The following is a 6,207-nucleotide window of genomic DNA, read 5'->3' as shown; positions in this document are numbered from 1 at the left end:
AACAATAAAGATTTAATTAAAAAAAAAAAAAAAAAAGAGAATGTACCCTGAAACCTGTTGCAAAATGACTTCTGACTTCAATAATTTATAACCCATTTCACTTCTTTCTAGTTCACTTCTGTTTAATTTTTAAATTAAGCATTCTTTATTTATTTATTTAAAATATATTTTTATTGATTTCAGAGAGGAAGGCAGAGAGAGAAAGAGAGAGAGAGAGAGAGAGAGACATCAATGATGAGAGAGAATCATTGATCGGCTGCCTCTTGCATGCCCCCTACTAGGGATCAAGCCCGCAACCTGGGCATGTGCCCTTGACTGGAATTGAACTCAGGACCCTTCAGTCCCCAGGCTGATGCTCTATCCACTGAGCCAAACCAGCTAGGGCAAATTACGCACTCTTTAATACCAAGCACGTAAAAGTCCCCACTTATGAAATGAATGGGTAAATATGAAGATAGTTACAGCAACAACCCATGGCTAAATCCTAGAAAGAGAAAGGTCTGTGAGTAAAAAAACTGAAGGAGCTCTTTTACTCAGCTCTGTAAGATAATGGAGGCAGGTGCAACAAAGCTTTGGGGCACCTCTAACAGATAGTAAGGGAGGGGGCACAGTTCCTCACAGGTAACCATGGCATTTTGGCACTTTGAGGGCTCTGGTGTTTAGTCATGATGTGTGACAGAAGACTTGAGTGGCACACCTGGTGGAGTCTCCAGCACCTGGTGATGAGTGGGAGATCAACAGCTGCATTTGGCAGGAGACCTCAGTGCCCTTTAAGTGACAGGATGGGGAGCTGAATCACCCAGTAAGAGTGGGAAAATGTTAGCGCCCCATCATGAGCACCTGTGAGACACATCTTGGGTTTTAGAGACACTTGTGGTGGGGGTGGGGTGGGGAGGGAGTTCTCCAAGGAGCTACTGGGTTCTAACTACTGCGTTCTCACGTGGGTCCAAGATCCAGAAACAGAATTTTCATTGTTGCTATATCCTACAGGCATATGCAGTTTGGGAAAACTTGGATTGTGCCTTTGTTTTGATAATTTTCAGTAAGCTGGGATGGAGAGACATGGAAGTTGCATGGAGCATTTCGGTGAGTGAGATTTTTCCCCCTTCTTTTTTCCTATTCCTCCCCCGCTGTTTCCATCCCCCTCCCTCCCTTTGCCCCTGCCTTCCTCCCTTTCTCCCTTCTTCTTTCTTGTATATCCTTTTTGCGTTGTTTTTTTTTTTTTTACAACTCCAAAAGTGTTGGTGTGAGACTCACAGGTATTGGAATGGACACACCATGGAAGTTTATACTTATTGAGTTCTGACTACATGCCACATACTTTCCTGGCCACTAGGAAAACAAAGGTGAATAAGACATCTTTTAGATAGTCATCTTTGCCAATCTCAGAAGCGCTGACATTTTGACCTCTCCCCCTTTTCTGAACTTTTTAAATTATAAAAGTCACCCTGTTGGATATCCAAGTGTTCATCTTTTAACATGGTAGTTTTAGTTTGCCCATTAAAAAAAAACTCCATGTATTTTTTTTTTTATGTATAGATTCTCCTCTGCTTACAATTGATCTTTGAAAGAACTCACGGAGTTTCATAGTCTGGATTCTGCTGTTTGCAGAATTATGATACAGTTTAATATGTCACTCTGCCCTCTATTTTTTGAAGATTGGCAGCAGGATCCAGAGGCTTGATCAGACCCCTGTTTGATCCCTTTGGCAAGACTATATGTGGTAAGGTATTCTTTCATCTGGCGGGATGTGACGTCTGGTTTTGTTCTTTTTAGATGTTATGTGCTATTGATGTTCAATGCCTACATCCATTAATTCATGGTGGTTGCAAAATAGTGATAATAAAATTCTATTATTTTGTTACCATATTTTAGCTGAAATAATTTTCATAAGGAGATACGCCTTATCTAATATTTGGTTACTCAGTGGTATAGTTCATATAGGAAAAGAAAGGCAAATGCTTGATTCTTTCATTTTATTTATGTATGTTTCAAGGTAGCAAGTTGGTTCCCTGTTATCTTCATGAGGTAACAAATTCAATTAAAAATTACTTAGAACTCAGGAATTTAGATATTTGATCATTTTCAAAACACTCGTTTTTCATCTCTATTGACACTTAAATTGTTTCATTTTTGGTCAGTGGGAGCCTCTTCAAATTGGCTTCTGAGTTCTTTGTAGTCTTTGACAGCTTCTTTCTATCTGGTGTATCAAGATGCTCCGGGCTCATCATGTGCATTTATTTCTCCATATTTGTCATCATGTCCCCCAAAAAGCCCTTAGAGTGGGATGCATTGTAGCCTTCAAAAATATATGTTCAAGTCTTAACCCCTGGTACCTTGGATGTAATGTTATTTGGAAATAGGGTCTTTGCATATGTAATTAAGTTTAAGATCTCCAGATCATTCTGGATCTAGTGTGGGCTCTAAATCCAACCACTAATGGTATCCTCATAAGAGAAAGGAGAGGAATATTTGAGATATGCAGGCACAGGAGAAGGCCATGTGAAGACAGAGGCAGAGATTGAAATTATGCTACCACAAGTCACGGAATCCCTGCAGCCTCCATAAGCTGAAAGAGGCGAGGAAGGATTCACCGCCAAAACCTACAGACTTAGGACTTCTGACCTCCAGAACTCAGAGAGAATACATTCCTTTTGTAGTAAGCCACCAAGTGTGTGGCAGCCCTAGGCAACTAATACAGACTGTGATTTTGGGAAGAGGGGTGCTGCCATAATGAAAGCTATAAATGTGGAAGTGGCTTTGGAGTCAGGTAATGGATAGAGGCTAGAAGAATGTTGAGGTAAAATGATAGAAAAAGCCTAAATTTTCTTGAAGAGATAGTTGGTAGAAATATGGATGTTAATGGCAATTCTGATGAGAGCTAAGAAGCAAGTGAAGAGCTCTTAGAGGATGAATAGATAATACTGTATTCATACACGTACATATATGTACATATAGTCATGAACAGAACATTAGTAGAAATATGAATGTTAAAGGTTCTTCTGGTGAGATCTCAGAAGGAAATGGGGAACATATTGTAACTGGAGGAAAGGCCATCTTGTTATAAAGTGGCAGAAAGCTTGGCTGAATTGTGTACGATCATTGGATGAAAGCAGAGCTTACAAGTGATGAACTTGGGTATTTAGTTGAGGTTTCCAATGGAAGTATTAAAGAAGCGGCCTGGTTTTTCTTTGCTGCTTTTAATAAATAAAACATGAAGGAAAGAAGTAAATGGGAGGAAGGAATTATTAAGCAAAAAGAAGCACTTGATGATTTGGAAGGTTCTCCAGCTATCAAGATCACAGAGGATGCTAAAATTAGGAAACTTACGCAGGAAAAGCGTGCTCTGGAGAGAGGATCAGGGATGTGGCTGGGGAACCTTTTGCTTAAGAAAGTGGGCATGTGACTTATGGGTTTACTCAACTATCCCAGCAGAAGCCTCAAGTAGCACTGGGGCCACCCGGGACAGATGTGTGGAGGACCCTCTTATGTGATGGGCTGAGAGAGCCACTTGGTTGCAAAGTGTGTTACCCTTCAAGAAAAAGGAAGAATGTCTCCAAGGGCAGAGCTCAGGGGCACAGAGATGGGCAGGGTCCCATCACAGGCCCAGAGGGCAGAGCGTCGGGCCACAGAGGATTATTTTTAGGCCTTGAAACACAAAGGAATTTGTCCTGCTGGATTTGGAACTTGCTTGGGACTGGTGAGCCCTTTATTCCTTCCAAGATCTCTTTTGCAGTGGGGATGCCTCTCCTGTGCCGGTCTAACCACTGTATTTCAGAAGCAGATAACTTGTTTCCTAGTTCCCCAGGTCTACTGATGGAGAAGAATTTTGTCACAAAATGGATCATACCCAGAGTCTCACCTATACCTGATTTAGATGAGATTTGGGACTTTGGAGCTGATGATATGTAGATGAGACTTTAGAGTTGATGCTATAATAGATTGAGCCTTTTGGCAATGTTGGCATGAGGTGAATGCATTTTGCATGTTAACTAGACATGAATCTTAGGGGCCAGTGATCAAACTGTAGAAGATTGAATATGAGCCCTCAATATATATCCTCCTGGAACCTGCGAATGGAACCTTATTTGGAAAAATGGTCTTTGTAGACGCAATTATGTTAAAGATTTCAAGGGGAGTTCAATATGGATTGGGTCGAGCCCTAAGTCTAATGATGTGTCCTGATAAAAGACAGAAGAGAATAAGACAAACACAGGGAAGGCCATGTGAAGACAGAGGCAGACACAGGAGTTATGCTGCTGGAAACCATGGAACACCTAAAGACACCAGGAACTTGGAAGAAACACGGAATTATTCTCCCCTAGAGCTTTCAGAGGAAGCATGGCCCTGTTGACACTTTGATTTCAGTTTGTCTGGCCTCCCGAACTTTGAGAAAGTAAATCTTTGTTCTTTTAAGCCTCCAAGTTTATGCTGCTTTCTTCAGCTATTTTGTTTTTCTTTAATGCAAAACAGTATTTCAAAACTCAATCTGGGTGCTAGGTATACACATTGAAATATTTGTATTTAAAGGTTAAATACTACATAAGTTTATAGTGATAGTTTCAATTAAAATTCAGCACTATGGGGTTTTTCCTGAGAATCCTGGTTCTCAAGAATGCATGGATGATCAAATTATAACATCACATAATTACTTTTTTAAATTAAATTTATTGGGCTGACTTTGGTTAAGAAGATTATGTAGGTTTCCAGTGTACATTTCTATGATACCTGATCCTTATGTTTTTATCCCATATTATACACACAATATCAGGTTACAATACTGTTATTACCACCACCAATTATGATTACTGAAAACAGTTAAAATCTTTTTGCATATCCTGTGCCCATTCTCCCCTCCCTCCAATTTGAATTTCATAGTTGTATAATAGTTACAGTATCCTATCTAATAAAATAGTAATATGTAAATTATCTGTCACTCTGCGACAAAGATGACGGCCGCCCATAGTGGCCGGGGTGGGGCGCTGGCGGCATTGCCCCGGCAATGTGAGCCCAGTGTTCATGCCCTGGCCATGCTGCGGGAGTGGAGGGGCTTCTGGCCAGAGGCCTGGGCGTGGGATGCTGGGCTCGTGGTGACACGAGCCCAGCGTCTGCGCCCCGGCTGCGAGGCAAGAGGGGAGGGGCCTCAGGCAGGAGGCCGGGGCAAGGGATGCTGGCGTCATTGCAGGCCAGGCTGAGGGACACCCCCCCCCCCCCCCGTGATTTTTTTTCCCCCCCGCATGAATTTCGTGCACCGGGCCACTAGTTAGATTATATGTATCAATTCATTACATATGATACCCTCTCTTTTAACCCTCATTTATTTCTACAAGTGACTATATATTTAATACTCACTACTAGTCCTAATGTTAATATCTTCTAATTGTTTTAGTTGTCTGCTGCTTGTTCTCAAGGAAACTTTTTGAAAGAGGCTTTTGGGAACAATAGTCATTGAGTTCTTATATGTTGATAAAAGTTTGTCTGGATTCTTCCTAGTGAGAGGTTAGTTTTGTGGATATAATATCCTCAATAAACATGTTCTCTCATGAATCTCTTAAATATGTTAATATATTTTCAGCAACATAAACCATTGTTGTAGTAGAATCTGATGATAATTTAATTTTCTTTTTCTTGTTAATTATATGCTCTTTTGATTAGATGCTGGGAAGATTTTTTTTTAATTTAAAGTTCATTAATTTGCCCAGATAGCATGGCTCAGTGATTGAATGTCGATCTCTGAACCAGGAGTTCATGGTTCGATTCCCAGTTAGGGCACATGCCTGGGTTGTGGGTTCAATCCCCAGTAGGGGTGAGCAGGAGGAAGCCGATCAATGATTCTCTCTCATCATTGATGTTTTTATCTCTCTCTCCCTCTCCCTTCCTCTCTGAAATCAATACAAATATATTTTTTAAAAGTTTATTAATTTTATTAGAATGGTTTGCAGTTCATTGTTCTAGATTTATATATTCTCAGGTACATGGTTGCTCTTTCAATGGGTAAGTATTGGCTCCGGGGAGAGATGACTTGAGATGTAAAGAGAATAATTATTGATTAGTGATGTCTGCTCTAGGCTGATGAGCAGCATCCTAGTTCTATCATTTGCAGTCATGCCCTCCATCTTCTCTCATCTTCCCTTCTCACATTCAACCAGTCACCATATACTGTTGGAGTCTGTCTCTGTTAGGTCTCTGAAATCCACCCTTTTCTTC

The sequence above is a fragment of the Myotis brandtii genome, unplaced genomic scaffold (assembly GCF_000412655.1).
Source record: "Myotis brandtii unplaced genomic scaffold, ASM41265v1 scaffold111, whole genome shotgun sequence".
NCBI classification, from domain to species: Eukaryota; Metazoa; Chordata; class Mammalia; order Chiroptera; family Vespertilionidae; genus Myotis; species Myotis brandtii.
The sequence above is the reverse complement of the archived record's forward strand: the minus strand, read 5'-3'. Positions refer to the sequence as shown.